This window comes from Hylobates moloch, unplaced genomic scaffold (assembly GCF_009828535.3).
Source record: "Hylobates moloch isolate HMO894 unplaced genomic scaffold, HMol_V3 SCAFFOLD_17, whole genome shotgun sequence".
Classification (NCBI taxonomy): domain Eukaryota; kingdom Metazoa; phylum Chordata; class Mammalia; order Primates; family Hylobatidae; genus Hylobates; species Hylobates moloch.
The window spans coordinates 52,283,626-52,299,595 of record NW_026652292.1 but is presented as its reverse complement, the minus strand read 5'-3'; positions in this window follow the sequence as shown (position 1 = coordinate 52,299,595).

Below are 15,970 nucleotides of genomic sequence, written 5' to 3'. Positions count from 1 at the left end.
CAAATTGGGTGTAGCCTGGGAAACACTTTCAAAACCTGCAATTCCACCTGACGTCTAGCTGCCCAGAACAGTGTTAGTGGTCTGAGAAACAGAAGGACTAGCTAGTGGGAAGGCCCCATAGAAAAAAACTGAAACAAACCTGCCCACAAAAACAGAAGAGCTAAACAGCAGCATTGCCTCCTGAGTAACTGACTTATATCTCATTTTCCTTAACACTGCGAAGAGAATACGAATGGCGGGATGAGGTGAAGAGAAATGCTGTCAAAATCAACAACTAGCAGCTGCTCTGGAAGAAAACCAGAAGACGTGTGTAACCCAAATACTTATTTCCCAACTCAAAAATATTTCTTGTAAGCAAATCACACACGAGGTGTTATTCCCAGAGCAGCGTGGGGGCTTTCCCTGATTTAGGACTCAGAAAAGATACACAAATGCCAGTACAAACTACACAGTAACTATGTACATATCAGAAATATAACCCACTTAGAAAAACATCCAGGACTTACACAGATTTTTGAGACTTCTGTACTTAATAACTAGCTACACAATTATTTTCTTTTACAAAATAAAATAATATGTTGCTTACCAAGACAACCCGCTTGTCTGTTCTGTTTGGCAGTCTGTAAGAAATTCAAGCACTTCCTTGAAGATTCATTTCACTATTAACCACATTTAGTGTTGAAAACAAAACAAAACAGAAAGGCTCTTTTATGCCACCTACCGAATTCCACTGGGATTACATTACATAATTAAGAATAAACTTATTTTCTCTTATTCATATGTAGCATAGTCTATGGGTTATGTGTAGCATAGGCCTGTATTAAAATAGAATCATGTTTCTATGGTTCCGAATTTCACTACAGTCAGTTTACTATTGTCTACACTGGTGAAGTAAATGAGGTAGTGTTAATAACCCACGGATCATAATTGGCTGAATTCAAAATGCTTACCATGGTGGCTATGCTTGGCAGAAGTGTGCGTCTGTGTTTCGGCTGCTTTGTTTTTCCTCTTGCCTTTTCATCCATCCACTATTAAAAGTGGAAAGAGGGAGGGGTCAAGATTAAAGTTTTGCTGAAGCACATTCGTAAAGAGGGAAGATCATTCATGCGCTAGTTACAGTATGGGCGTTAATCACGTCTTTTTTGACAAGTTGATTTTCAGAGAAAATTTGGTGCTGAATTTTTTTCCACTGATCTTTTCAAGCTTTCTTCAAAACATATTTTTGTAAACCCTAAGTGAAAAATACGCTAAAAAGAAAAGAGATTCTTAGCGTGTTTTTCACATAGCGTTTATAAAAATCCTGGGTTTTGTTGACAGCATGTTCAAGGAAGGCATTCTGATAGCTCTACTCTTGCCTTTTCCAGTAACAACAACAACAAAATAACAACACAATAAACGGGCAAATAAAGCTAAGGGATTCCAGTTGACTGCCTCTGAAGTTGATCTCAGCCTGCATGGTGTCCAGTCGAAACCGGATGTGGGGATGACAAAACTGCCTCCCTTCCTTCCCTCCACAGTTGTCTCCCATAATCAGCTTTTCTACCTCACAGCGAGCAAGGCCAACTTCCCTAAACTAAGAACGCTGAGATTCTTTTCGACTTGTAATGTTCTCACTGTCTCTCTCTGTTTCTCCTTACCTCAGAATTTGTTTAATAGAGGAAATATGTTATGTCTACAAATATTTTCTGAAACTGAAAGAATGAAACCACCCACCTGCCATTTCCTCCCTGAGACCCATAAATGGACAGGAGGGAGGTGTCTTTGACTGAGAATTTAGTTCCTGGCTCCCAAAGGCATTGACTTTGTGAATCCAGGCTGAGGGAGCAATGCCCAGGGGAGGGAAGTGGGCAGGGCAGTAAGGGAAGCTCCTCAGCACTCTGAATTCCTGTTTTTCCCCACAGACTCATCCCCACCACTCGCAGTTGTATACATGACTACAAGTGTGTTTGTCTCTGCCCACCCCTAGCCCATACCTGGGCATTTCTTTGTGGAATCAGGGCAGTAAAAATATGCTGTCAATTAGATGTGATCTATAGTTAGTTATGTTTTTTTTAACAAAACTTTATTGAGATATAATTCACAAACCATAAAAAATTTCACCATCACCCGTTTAAAGTGTCTAAATCAGGCCGGGCATGGTAACTCATGCCTATAATCCCAACACTTTAGGAGGCTGAGGCAGGCAGATCACCTGAGGTCAGGAGTTTGAGACCAGCCTAGTAGAGATGGCGAAACCCCGTCTCTACTAAAAATAAAAAAAATTAGTTGGACATGGTGGCACATGCCTGTGATCTCAGCTACTTAGGAGGCTGAGGCAGGAGAATCGCTTGAACCCAAGAGGCGGAGGTTGCAGTGAGCCAAGATCACACCACCGCACTCTAGCCTGGGTGACAGAGCGAGACTCCATCTCAAAAAATAAATAAATAAATAAATAAATAAATAAATAAATAAATAAATAAAGTGTCTAATTCAGAGGCACCCACCTGCCTCTTTTTCCCCCCGCTGTCCAGTGGGTCACCACGGAACAAACACACACTTGTAATCATGTACACCCACGCGTTGACACAGCCTCATTTCCCAGGGAAAACTTCCATTCTCAGAGAATACAGCTTCTTTTAAAATTTTTAAAAATATTTTATTTAGCCTAATACATCCAAACATGCAATGAATATAAAACATTATTAATGAGATATTTTATGTTTTTTCATTCTAAGTCTTCAAAATCCAGTGTTTGTTCTATACTTACAGAATATCTTAATTGGGCTATACCATTTTAGGCACTCAATCACGTTTGGCCAGAGGCTCCCATATTGGACAATGCAGGTTTAGAATAGCATTATCACAGCCATGCAAATAAGTACAAGCCTAAGTCCAGTTAACAGCAGCCCACAGAGTTAATTCAAAATAAAGACTTCATACTTTATACTCTAAGCAACCCCATACATCTCTTCATAGCAGTTTCTCTGCCCACCCCTATCCCATACCAGGGCACTTCATTTTGGATTCAGGGCAGTAAAAATATGCTGTCAATTAGATGTGATCTGTAATTAGTCGTTGCTTGTTTTTTTAACAAAGCTTTATTGAGTTATAATTCACAAACCATAAAAAAATTTGACCCATTTAAAATGTGTAATTCGATGACTTTAGGCATATTCACAGAGTGGTGCAACCATCACCAAATCAATTTAGAATATTTTCATTACACTAAAAAGAAACACTATACCCCTTAACCATCACCTCCACTTCTCCACGCATTCCAGCCCTAGGCAACCACCAATCTACTCTATAGATCATACTGATCTCTATAGATTTGTCTATTCTGGATATCTCACATAGATGCAATCATATAAAAAGGGTCCATTTGTAACTGGCTTCTTTCACTTAGTATACTGTTTCCATGATTCGTCCATTCAATATTTCATTTTTTTATTGCCAAATGATTTTCAAGTGTATGTGTGTACCACATTTTATTTATCCATTTATCAGCTGATGGATATTATGGCTCTTATGAATAATGCTGCCATCGACATTCGCACACAAGTTTTTGTGTAAACATATTTTCTCTTGGGTATTTACCTAGGAGTGGAATTGCTGCATCATATGGTAACTCTGCATTTGGCCTTTTGAGGAACTGCCAGACTGTTTGAAAGCAGCTATACCATTTGTTCTATGAAACAGCCATATAGGCAAAGCAGCCCCCAAATGCCCTAGGAGCTGAGAAACCAAAGAACAAAGCAGACAAATCCAGTTTGTCAGTAAAGGGTGATTTATTTGGGGAACTTACCCACAGAAGCATGGTCAAAACAGGAGCAATACAGGTAGATCTCTGCAGCATTACTGTCCAGACCCAGGACTTATACTGTCCAGACACCTTATACAGGGAAAGGAAGTACATGCTCTACAGAGACAGCTGAAGGCCACCTTCCAGAACAGGCAAGACTGCTATGTGCACCATAGCCCATAATATGTGTGATAGCATCAATGTTGCTTTGATCTAGAGTCAGGATCTATAGTGAGTTTGTGCTCTTACACTAAGGACAGTAAATAAAGTAGGAATCAGGAGGCATTCAGGATACTGGAGCTAATCAGAAGTCAGCATGGCGCATTAGCATCCAAGATGGAGCCATTTTTGTCTCCACACTCCACCCCTCTAATCCGGCTCTTATAACCTCAAGTGCCCACCTCTTCCATGATGGGTCCAGAGCCAGGGGGTTGCTGCAGTCATTTTGGTGATGTGGGTGACACATTGCATCAGTTTCTTTTCTACTTGTAAGCAGAGGCTGCAGCAACAATACAAACAACAGGCAATGATACCTGTGCCAAGTATGAGACACAGAATTAATCATGCCTTTGCCACCATATTTTCCAGAATCCAAACCAAGAGGCATTTTGCAGGGCAGAGCAGCAGCAGGAACAGAAGACTATGGGAGGAAATACAAGTCTCGAGTAGGTACTTGGCAGGGCAGTTCTTCCCCATCAAGCAAAATGGCTGTGGTAGTTTCATCTTTGTTAGTTATGACACAGGCAGCCCGAAGATTATGGGCTGAGGGTGCACACCAAACATGTTGCCTGAGGGGCGAGGGTAAGGTCACAGGGGCAGCAAAGGACCATACCAAGCGGCCACTAAGAGTGCCTTTTAAAAAGGGCCATGTTCAGTGTATGGGTATGTGGAGCGTCTTCGTCCATACTCCAGCAGGATCAATGAAGACCTCTTTAGTTGCCAAGGAATTCCCTGTTCTCTACCAAAAAAATACCTTATCCAACCTTGGGGAGATTGCCAGTCAAACTTCCATTCAAGTGTTCCCTCCTCTGCCTCAAGGGCTTGGGGAGTCCCAAATAATATTTGCTGTTGGCCTTTTATCAGCTCCGGTAGAAATTTGGCTGGCTGGACTTTCTTTGCCACTGTGGTTAATGGATCATCCTCTACGGTGGTCCTGAGTTGTTGGTGTGGTGCCAGCCGTATATTTGTCTCAACTGAATTAAAGTTTCTAAGGGCTTTGAGGTAGGAGGCAGGGCTCGACTCCAGGGGTGGGGCTCAGACACTGGACAAGACTGAGGACTTGCTAAAACAGGGATGGGGTGAAAGCAGCTTTCAATCAGACACACCCGCCAGCATGCCATGTCAATTTACCATTGCCATGGCAACAGCCAGACATTACCACCCCTTTCCATGGCAATGACCCAATGATTACTACCCCTTCCCTAGAAATTTCTGCATAAACTGCCCCTTAATCTGCATGCAATTAAAAGTAGGTATATATACGACAGCAAAACTGCCCTGAGTTGCTACTCTGTCCATGGGGTAGCCCTGTTCTGCAGGAGCAGTCAGGGAACTGTAATACCACCAGAGATATAACACTGTCTGTTCAATAAAACTGTTTTCTTCTACCTCTGCCTTGAATTCTTTCCTGGGCAAAGGGAGAAGCCAATTCTGCTGAACTTAAAAAGAGAGGCCTAAAAGGCCCAGTTAGAATTACCAGGAAACAAATGTGGTATGATCTGATCTCAGCTGGAGTAGGCAAAGAAAAAATAGATCAGCAACCCAATGCCAGATTAGTGGGCATTTGAAAGACCTGATTCTTGATCAACAGCTTGGACTCCTTCCTACTGTCTATAGTGCGTACACTAAGGATAGTAAATAAAGTAAGAATCAGGAGGCATTCATGTGACTGAGGCTAATCAGAAGTCAACACGGTGGATTTGCACCCAAGATGGAGCCACTTTTGTCTTGATATCATTTTACATTCCCATCAGCAATAGTTAAGGGTTCTAATTTCTCTATATCCTTGCTAACTTGGGAGGCTGAGGCAGAAGAACTGCTTGAAACTGGGAGGTGGAGGTTGCAGTGAGCTGAGATTGCACCATTGCACTCCAGCCTGGGCAACAGAACAAGACTGTCTCAAAAAAAAAAAAAAAAAAAAAAAAAAGTCTTCTGATTCATGGGCATGGGATGTCTTTTACTGATCTTGGTCTTTAATTTTTTTCAATGGTCTTTTATAGTTTCAGGGTATATGTTTTGTATTTCTTTTGTTCAATTTATTTCTGAGTATTTTTGATGCATTGTTCTTCAAATTTTTGATTTGTTCATTGCTGCTGTATAGAAAGATCATTGATTTTTATATAGTGGTGTGTATCTTGCAATCTTGCTGAACTTGTTTATTGGTTGTAATGGTTTTTTAGTGGTGTTATAGACTAAATGTGTGTGCTCCCCCAAAATTTATAAGTTGAAATCCTAAACCTCAATGTGATACTATAAGGAAGTGGGACTTTTGGGAGGTAATCAAACCTTGAGAGTGGAGCCCTCATGAATGGGATTAGTGCCCTTATAAAAAAGACCCAAAGAGCTCGCTAGTCCTTTTTCTGCCATGTGAGCATACAGCAAAAGACAGCAGTCTACAACCCAGAAAAGGGCCCTCACTGGAAGCCAACCATGCTGACAGTCTGACCTCAGACTTCCAGACTCCAGAACTATGAGAAATAAATTTATGTTGTTTATAAGCCATTCCGTTTCTAGCACTTTTTATGGCTGCCCAAATTGACTAAGACAAGTAGATTTCTAAGTGTTTCTTTAAAGAAAATAATGTCATCTGCAAATAGAGGCAGTTTTACTTCTTCCTTTCCAATATGGATTCTTAACTCCTAATTGCCATGGCTAGTACCTCCAGTACAATGTTGAATAGAAGTAGTGAGAGCAGGGCCAGGCACAGTGGATCACACCTGTAATCCCAGAACTGTGGGAGGCTGTGGCTGAAGGATCACTTGAGGCCAGGAGTTCAAGATCAGCATATGCGACATAGGGAGACTCTGTCTCCACAAAAAAAAAAAAAAAAAAAAAAAAAATTAGCCAGGCATGGTGATGTGTGCCTAAAGTCCCAGCTACCCGGGAGGCTGAGGTCAAGGCATGGCTTGAGCCTGGAGGTCAAGGCTGCAGTGAGTTATAATCACACTACTGCTCTCCAGCCTGGGTAACAGAATGAGATCTAGTCTCAAAAAAAAAGTAGTGGGAGCAGACATCCTTATCTTGTAGCTGATGTTAGGGCAAAAGCTTTAAGTATATGTTTTACCATTAAGTATAATGTTAACTGTGAGTTTTTCCACGGATGCTTTTTATCAGTTGAGAAAGTCCTCTTTTATTCCTAGCTTGTTGGGTGTTTTTATCATGAAGGAGTAGATAGTATGGTTTCTTAATCAATAAGGAAGGAAACAAATGCTCTGGGCACAGTGTCATAATTTGTGAGGTGCTTCTCACAGTGAGGTTGGTGCTCACATCAATGTGCAGAATAGTGATTTTCCTTTCCCTCCTTTCCTCCCTACTGCCCCTACACAATCCTATAGTTTCTCTTACCCACCTGATCCTAGAACTTCAAAATTGCACCCTGTAAACACATTGGGAATGAGAAATGTCATCACTTGGATATTTACCTTTTAGTAAATTCTCCCTTAATGACCTAAAGTTTTCCAGCCAAATTTTTGAAATTGCCACTGATATATCAGTACCTGAGTAAATCTTAGGTCATGACCAGCCATCCTCAGCTCTGTCTGAGGGGAGATTTCTCCTTTCCATTTCACAAAATGTTATAAGCACCTTTGTACACAATCTTGGTCTGAATCTTTTACTATTGCTTTAGGATAAATTTCTGGGAAAGAATGACTAGGTTGAAGAATATGAGCATTGTTATGTTACATACCACCAAATGCTCTCCATAAAGTTTGTTCCACTTTACCTGCCCTCCAAAAGTATGCTGGGGTAGACATTCTACACATCCTCCACAAAAATAACATTTTAGAGATCCGTCAAATTGGTAGATGTAGAGTGACATCTCATTATTGTTTTATTTTTATTTTCTTTTATTATTGGCAATACGTATCTCTTTAGTGAATTACCTGTTCATGTCATTTACCTATTTTTCTTTCAGGGTTCTGTTTTTTACTATTTAATTGTGTAATAGTCCATTCTTGCACTGCTGAAAAAAATACCTGAGACTAGGTAATTTACAAAAGAATGAGGTTTAATTGGTTCACAGTTCTGCAGGCTGTGCAGGAAACACAGTGGCTTCTGATTCTGGCAAGCTCTCAGGAAACTTAAAATCATGGTGAAAAGTGAACAAGAGAGCAGGAACATGGCTGGAGCAGGAACGAGAGAGAGAGAGAGGAAGTGCTACATGCTTTTAAACAACCAGATCTCATAATATGATAACTCACTTACTCACTATTATGAGAACGTCACCAAGAAGATGATACTAACCCATTCATGAGAACTCTACCCCCATCCAATCACCTCCCACTTGGTCCCACCTCCAACATGGGGGATTATAATTGGACATGAGATTTAGTGGGGACAGAGATCCAAATTATATCATTCCACCCCCAGCCCCTCCAAATTTCATGTCCTTCTCATATTGCAAAATACAATCATCCCTTCTCAACAGTCTCCCAAAGTCTTATCTCATTCCAGCATTAATTCAAAAGAAGTCCAAAGTCTCATCGGAGACAAGGCAAGTCCCTTCCACCTATGAGCCTGTAAAACCATAAGCAAGTTAGTTACTCTTAAACAGCAAGAATACAGGCACTGGGTAAATACTACTGTTCCAAAAGGGAGAAATCAGCCAAAAGAAAGGGGCTACAGGCCCCATGCTAGTCTGAAACCCAGCAGGGCAGTCATTAAATCTTAAAGCTCCAAAATAATCTTCCTTGACTCCATGCCTCACATCCAGGGTACACTGGTGCAAGAGGTGGGCTCTGAAAGCATTGGGAAGCTCCTCCCCTCTAGCTTTGCAGGGTTCAGTCCCTACAGTTGCTCTCAAGAGCTGGTGTTGACTGCCTGCAGCTTTTCCAGGCACAAGGTGCAAGTTGCCAGTGGGTCTACCATTCTGGGGTCTGGAGGACAGTGGCCCTCTTCTCACAGCTCGTCCAGGCAGTGCCACAGTGGGGACTCTGTGTGGGAGCTCCAACCCCACATTTCCCCTCCACACTGCCCTAGTAGAGGTTCTCCATGAGGGCTCCAGCCCTGCAGCAGGCTTCTGCCTGGACATCCAGGCTTTTACATACTTCTTCTGAAATCTAGGTGGAGGTTTCCAAGCCTCAACTCTTGCACTCTGCACATCTGAAGGCTTAACACCATGTGGAAGCTGCCAAGGCTTATAGCTTATGCTCTCTGAAGCAGTGGCCTGAGCTGTACCTGGGCCACTTTGAGCCATTGTTGGAGCTAGAGTGGCTGGGATGTGAGGGGCAGTGTCCCTGGGTCTGGCCCAGAAAACCATTCTTCCTTCCTAAGCCTCCTTAGGCTTGTGATGGAAGTGGCTGCCTCTAAGGTCTCTGAAATGCTTTCGAAGCCACCTCCCCATTTCTTGGTTATCAGCATTTGCCTTTCTTTTAGTTATGAAAATTTCTGCAGCCTGCTTAATCCCTCTCCTGAAAATGGGCTTTTCTTTTCTACCATATGGCCAGGATGCAAATTTTCCAAACCTTTACACTCTGCTTTCCTTTTAAATATAAGTTCAAGTTTCAGGTCATTTCTTTGCTCACACATATGAGCATAGGTTGTTAGAAGCTGCCAGGCCACATGTTGAACACTTTACTGCTTAGAAATTCATTCTGCCAGATACCCTAAATGGTCTCTCTCAAGTTCAAAGTTCCATGGATTCCTAGGGTAGGGACACAATGTTTCCAAGTTCTTTGCTAACATGTAACAAAAGTGACCTTTGCTCCAGTTCCTAGTAAGTTCCCCATTTCTATATGAGACCTCCTCAGTCTGGACTTCATTGTCCCTATCACTATCAGCATTTTGGTCAAAACAATTTAACAAGTCTCTAGGAATTTCCAAATTTTTATTCATCTTCCTGTCTATTTCTGAGCCCTCCACACTCTTCTAACCTCTGCCTGTTACCCAATTCCAAAGCTGCTTCCACATTTTCAGGCATTTTTATAGCAATGCCCCACGCCTCAGTACCAATTTTCTGTATTAGTCCATTCTTGCACTGCTATAAAGAAATACCTGAGACTAATTTATAAAGAAAAGAGATTTAATTGGCTCACAGTTCCACAGGATGTACAGAAAGCATAGTGGCTTCTGTTTCTGGAGAGGCCTCACAGAGCTTTCAATCACCGTGGAAGGCAAAGGGGGAGCAAGGTGTCTTCCATAGCAGGAACAGAAGCAAGAGAGAGAGTGGGGAGGTGCTACATAATTTTAAACAACCGGATCTTACAATAACTCACTCACTCACTATCACGAGAACAGCACTAAGGCAATGATATCAAACCATACATGAGAACTCCTCCCCCATGAAATAATCACTTCCTACCAGGCCCCACATTCATTTTTATATAAACAAGTAAGTTCCCCTTTTCTTTGCTATTACTGTCATTCAGATGTGTGCTGGTAAAGCAGTTTCAAAAGAAAAGTCTGATTTGTAGCATTTGCTGATATCTGCAGTGTCAGTATTCCCACTATTGCTAAGGGCTAGCTACCAACTAATTTTTTGGCAAAGTTCCTGAATATTTTATTTTTATTTATGTATTTATTTATATTTAATTTTATTTTTTGAAATGGAGTTTCGCTCTTGTTGCCCAGGCTGGAGTGCAATGTCATGACCGCAGTTCACTACAACCTCTGCCTCCCAGGTTCAAGTGATTTTCCTGCCTCAACCTGCCTAGTAGCTGGGATTACAGGCATGTGCCACCATGCCTGGCTAATTTTGTATTTTTAGTAGAGATGGGGTTTCACCATGTTGGTCAGGCTAGTCTCAAACTCTTGATCTCAAGTGATCCACCTGCCTTCACCTCCCAAACTGCTGGGATTACAAGCATAAGCCACCATGCCTGGACCTGAATACTTTAGAATCAGATTTAACAAATCTGTGCAAGCAAGCTCCAGCACACCATGGCTACCCTGGTTTTATATTTAGAAAGTTTTTCTACATAACAAGATAAGTTAGATACATGTGTATCTGTTCTCAAATGTATTTTTTTAGTTATTTTAATTTTCAATTATCCAAGTAATAAATGTTTACCGAAGAAAAATCAGGAAATTAAATAAATTTTAAAATATTTAAATAAACGGTAATCTCACCAAATAGAATCACACCAATATCATTTTTAGAGCAACCATGCAGTCATTTTTCTGTATATGTTAACATTCTTTAGATTCTTGGCTCCTACTGCAAATTGTGGTTCAGAAAGTTTATAACAATTTATCTACTTACACATGCCCAAGTGCATGCACATACACATAGCATCATACTATGTATACTGTTTGTAATATGCTTTTCTTAACCTATAATCTATCATAAATATGTTTTTATGTCAGTAATTATCCATCTACAATTTCATGATTATTGGCTGGATAATATTCCTTTTTATTTATAATGCAATTTTTAATATTTTAGTTTATAATGTATTTTACCAATCTTCTGTTGTTGGACATTTAAATTGCTTCCAATTTTCACAATTAGAAACAATTCTGCAATAAGCAGCAATATTTCCTTGGGATGTATATGAACAATTGTATTTATTTATTTATTTATTTATTTATTTTGAGACGGAGGTTCGCTCTTGCTCCCCAGGCTGGAGTGCAATGGCACGATCCCGGCTCACCACAACCTCCATCTCCCAGGTTCAAGAGATTCTTCTGCCTCAGCCTCCTGAATAGCTAGGATTACAGGCATGCACCACCACGCCCGACAGTTTTGTATTTTTAGTAGAGACAGGGTTTCTCCATGTTGGTCGGGCTGGTCTCGAACTCCCGACCTCAGGTGATCCACCCACCTCGACCTCCCAAAGTGCTGGGATTACAGGCATAAGCCATTGTGCCTGGCTGAGCAATTTTTTTAAATATATATTCTATAAAGTGGACTTTTTGAATCAATAGACATAAACCAATACCATTATTCTTTGCCTTTTTTTTTCTATTACTATACATGAAACGTCTTTTTTATTAATTATTTAACCCAAATTTAGGATACTTTTTTTAGATTGCTCATCTGCCATATAATTCAATAGCCTATCAACAATTTGGTTTCTCTTCTCATCTGTTGGTTGTACTGATTACATAATAAGGTGTTGACTGGAACTTTTCCTAGGACTTGGGTCCAAAACTGAAGACAAAGAAGTATTATGTACCACATTCTATAGAAAGCTGCTAGCAACTGGAGCATGTCCCCCAGGGCATTCTAAGAAGCAGTAGAACCAGATAGCACTGTCCACAGCATCGCCTCACCCTACCTTCCCCCATTCACCTGAGAATGCTGGGGAGGGTTGCAAGAGAGTCAGCAGCACCAAGAGATAAGTGTTTATGATGTAAGCCTGCAAGCTCTTCTCCCTGTGCAAGAGATGACATCTCTTTCTCAAGCCACGTGAAGGGGAAATAACAGTAAAATTACTCATAGACACTGGACAGGCAGATCAGGCATTTCTTTCCTCAAGAGGATTCTTGTTTTGATGCAGCAATGTGTAGGATCACCCTCTGAGGTTGACTCCCCTGCCCCTCTGAGCAGTCTTAGAGAACATTACACTGCCCCCTGGGGGTTCAGGAGTGTAAATTAGTAGAGGGACTGGTGTCTACTCTGTTGGAGATTTCCATTGGACCAACCCTTGCCAACTGGCAATTAGAGACTGTGGTATCAGGTACCTGGGAAAGGGGGTGTATCTCCACCTCAGCATCCCTTGGGCTACATACACACAGAAAGGCACAGGAGGGCTTCATCAGCTCCTGTGGCTCCATGCAAGGGAAAATGGAGGCCAGAGGATAAGACCAGAGCTATAGGAAACAGAGCCATCTGGTCATCCTGAGCCCTTGAATGATTTTGTGGAACAGAGACAGCTTACCTATTCTAGACGTCTTAGCTATACTTTTTCTATTATATGAGAAAGAAATAAACCTCAATCTTATTTAAGCCTCTGTATTTGAGGTCTCCCTGTCCTGCAGCTTAGCCTGTACCTTAATCGACACAATTATAGAAAAGGATATCTGCCTTCTTACCACTCATCCCTGATCTCCACTTCAGGGAGCTAGATCTGGGAGAGGGAGGGGCAAGAAGAGTGTATCTCAGATAAACCATGCCTACCTCCAAAATATATGCCAAGGTTGAGCTACAGACCTAGCCTGTGACATGCAGAAAAAGATGAGTTTTAGATAAAGATGGAGATTTAGAATTTTAAACTAGATTGGAGTATCAATATCTGAAAAGGACTGGAGAAGTATTAAATCTGCTCAAGATATCACTAAGGAGTGACAAGAGGGGAATTTCAGAATCCAGTTGATGGAATGACTGAGAAAAATAAAAACTACTTCACATTTGGACTAGATGATGTTGAGATTCCTCATAAACTAACCATAATTGAAACTCTCAGAAAGTCCCTGTGGTTTCAGAAATCCCCTCAGGTCTTTTACTCCCTGTAGTTCAGTCTCATTCCTTTCTAATCAAACCAGTCTCCAGAAACCTAGACAGAAATACTTCCTCCTTTCCCCATATTTGTGGTCTCATTCTCTTTAAAACTCGCACACTCTCACCATTTATATCCCGGGTCTCCATCCACTATCTTTTTCCTATGCTCTTACACCCATCCACTCTATTCTCTTTGCCTATTACTCCTTTCTTTGTACCTCTGACTTTCCAAGCAGCTTCTTTCAGAGTCTTCACTCTTTCCAGGATAACATTTCTGGAGTCATGCCAGCTCCAGAAGACTGGGTTGAATAGTATCCTCCACCCAACCTCCAAACATTTATGTCCATTTATTTCAGATTTATTCTGAAATCTCAGAATGTGACCTCATTGAAAAAAGAGTCCTTGTAGATCTAATTAAGTTAAGGACCAAGATGTGATGGCATCAGATTAAGGAGGCCCCTAAATCCAACTAGAGTGTCCTTGTAAGAGACAGGAAAAAAAAAGACAGAGACTCTGACGAGAACACCATGTGAAGACACAGATACAGATTATTGATTATTTAACCCAAATTTAGGATACATTTTTTTAGATTGCACATCTGCCATGTAATTCAATAGCCTACCAATAATTTTGGTTTCTGGTCTCATCTGTTGGTTCTACTGATTACGTAATAGGGTGTTGACTGGAACTTTTCTTATGACTTAGTCTAAAACTAAAGACAAAGAAGTATTATGTACCACATTCTATAGAAAGCTGCTAACAATTGGGGCATGTCCTCCAGGGCATTGTAAGAAGCAGCTGATGCATCTGCAAACCAAGGGACGCCAAGGTTTGCCAGCAACTACCAGAAGCTAGGAGAGAGGAAAGGGATGATTTCTCCCTGACAGCCTCTGGAAGGAACCAACCCTGCCAACCTTGATTTCTGACTTCTGCCTTCCTGAACTGGGAGAAATCTATTTCTGTTGTTTTAAGCCACCCAGTTTGTGGTAATTTGTTTTGGTAGCCACAGGAAACTAACACATCCAGCAACACTGCCAATTTGATGCTTTCTTTGCTCATGGTGTTCTTTCACTTCCAACTTTGCACCCACTGTGCCCTCCCCTTTGAAGGGTCTTCCCAGCCACATGCCCAGGACCCTTCCCAGCTACATGCCCAGGACCCTCCCGATGAAAGACCTTTCATCAAGGCTCATCCTAGCAGCCCTCCCTGGTCACTAACCTAGGTTTCTTATCCCTTTTGCTATAGTCTGGATGTTTGTGTCCACCAAAATTCATATGGTGAAATCCTAACCCCCAAGGGGATAATGTAGTCAGCCCTTCATATCCATGGGCTCCACATCCATAGATTCAAACAACCATGGATTGAACATATTCAATAAATGAATAAATAAATAATAACAATACAATAATACAAAATAATAAAAAGACCATATAGTTTAACAACTACATAACATTTACATAACACTTACCTTGTATTCGGTATTGTAAGAAATCTAGAGATGATTTAAGTATATGGGAGGATGTACATAGGTTATATGCAAATAGTACACTTTTTTTTTTCAGAGTCAGTGTCTTGCTCTGTTGCCCAGGCTACAATGCAATGGCATGATCATAGCTCACTGCAGCCTGGAATTCCTGGGCTCCAGCAATCCCCCCACCTCAGCCTCCTGAGCAGTTGGGACTGCAGGCATGTGCCACCATGTCCATCTAATTTTTGTGTTTTTTTGAGATGGTGGGGTCTCACTATGATGCTCAGGCTGGAAGTATGTCATTTTATATAACGGACTTGAGCATTCACAGACTTTGGAATCTATAGGGCTCCTGGAGCCAATCCCCTGTGGATATGGAGGAAGAACTATATTAAGAGTTGGGGATGTTGGGAGACAATTAGGTCATGAATGTGGAGCCTTCATGAATGGGATTAGTGCCTTCCCCCAGGTGAGGATACAGTGAAAAGACAAGCCATCTATGAACTAGGAAGTGGGCCCTCACCAGGCACCAAATCTGTCAGCAGCCTGACCTTGGACTTTACAGCCTCCAGAACTATAAGCCATAAATTTCCATTGTTTATAAGCTCCTCAATTTGTGGTATAGTCATGCACTGCATAATAATATTTCACTCAACAGCCATGGCCCTATAAGATAATAATGGAGATGAAAAATTCCTATGGCCTAGTAACATTGTAGTGCAATGTATTACTCATATGTTTGTGGTGATGCTGCTGTAAACAAACATACGACACTAACAGTCATATAAAACATAGCACATACAATTATGTACAGTTCATAATACTTGATAATGATAATAAACAACTATGTTACTGGTTTCTGTATCTAGTAGACTATACTTTTAATCATTATTTTAGAGTAGACTCCTACTTATTTTTTAAAAGCTAACTACAAAAAAGCCTCAAGCAGGTCCTTCAAGAGGTTTTCCAGAAGAAGGCATTGTTGTTATAGGAGATGATGGCTCCATTCATGTTATTGTCCCTGAAGACCTTCCAATGGAACAAGAGGTAGAGGTAGAAGACAATGATATTGATACTGACCCTAGGTAGACCTAGGCTAATCTGTATCTGTGTGTGTGTG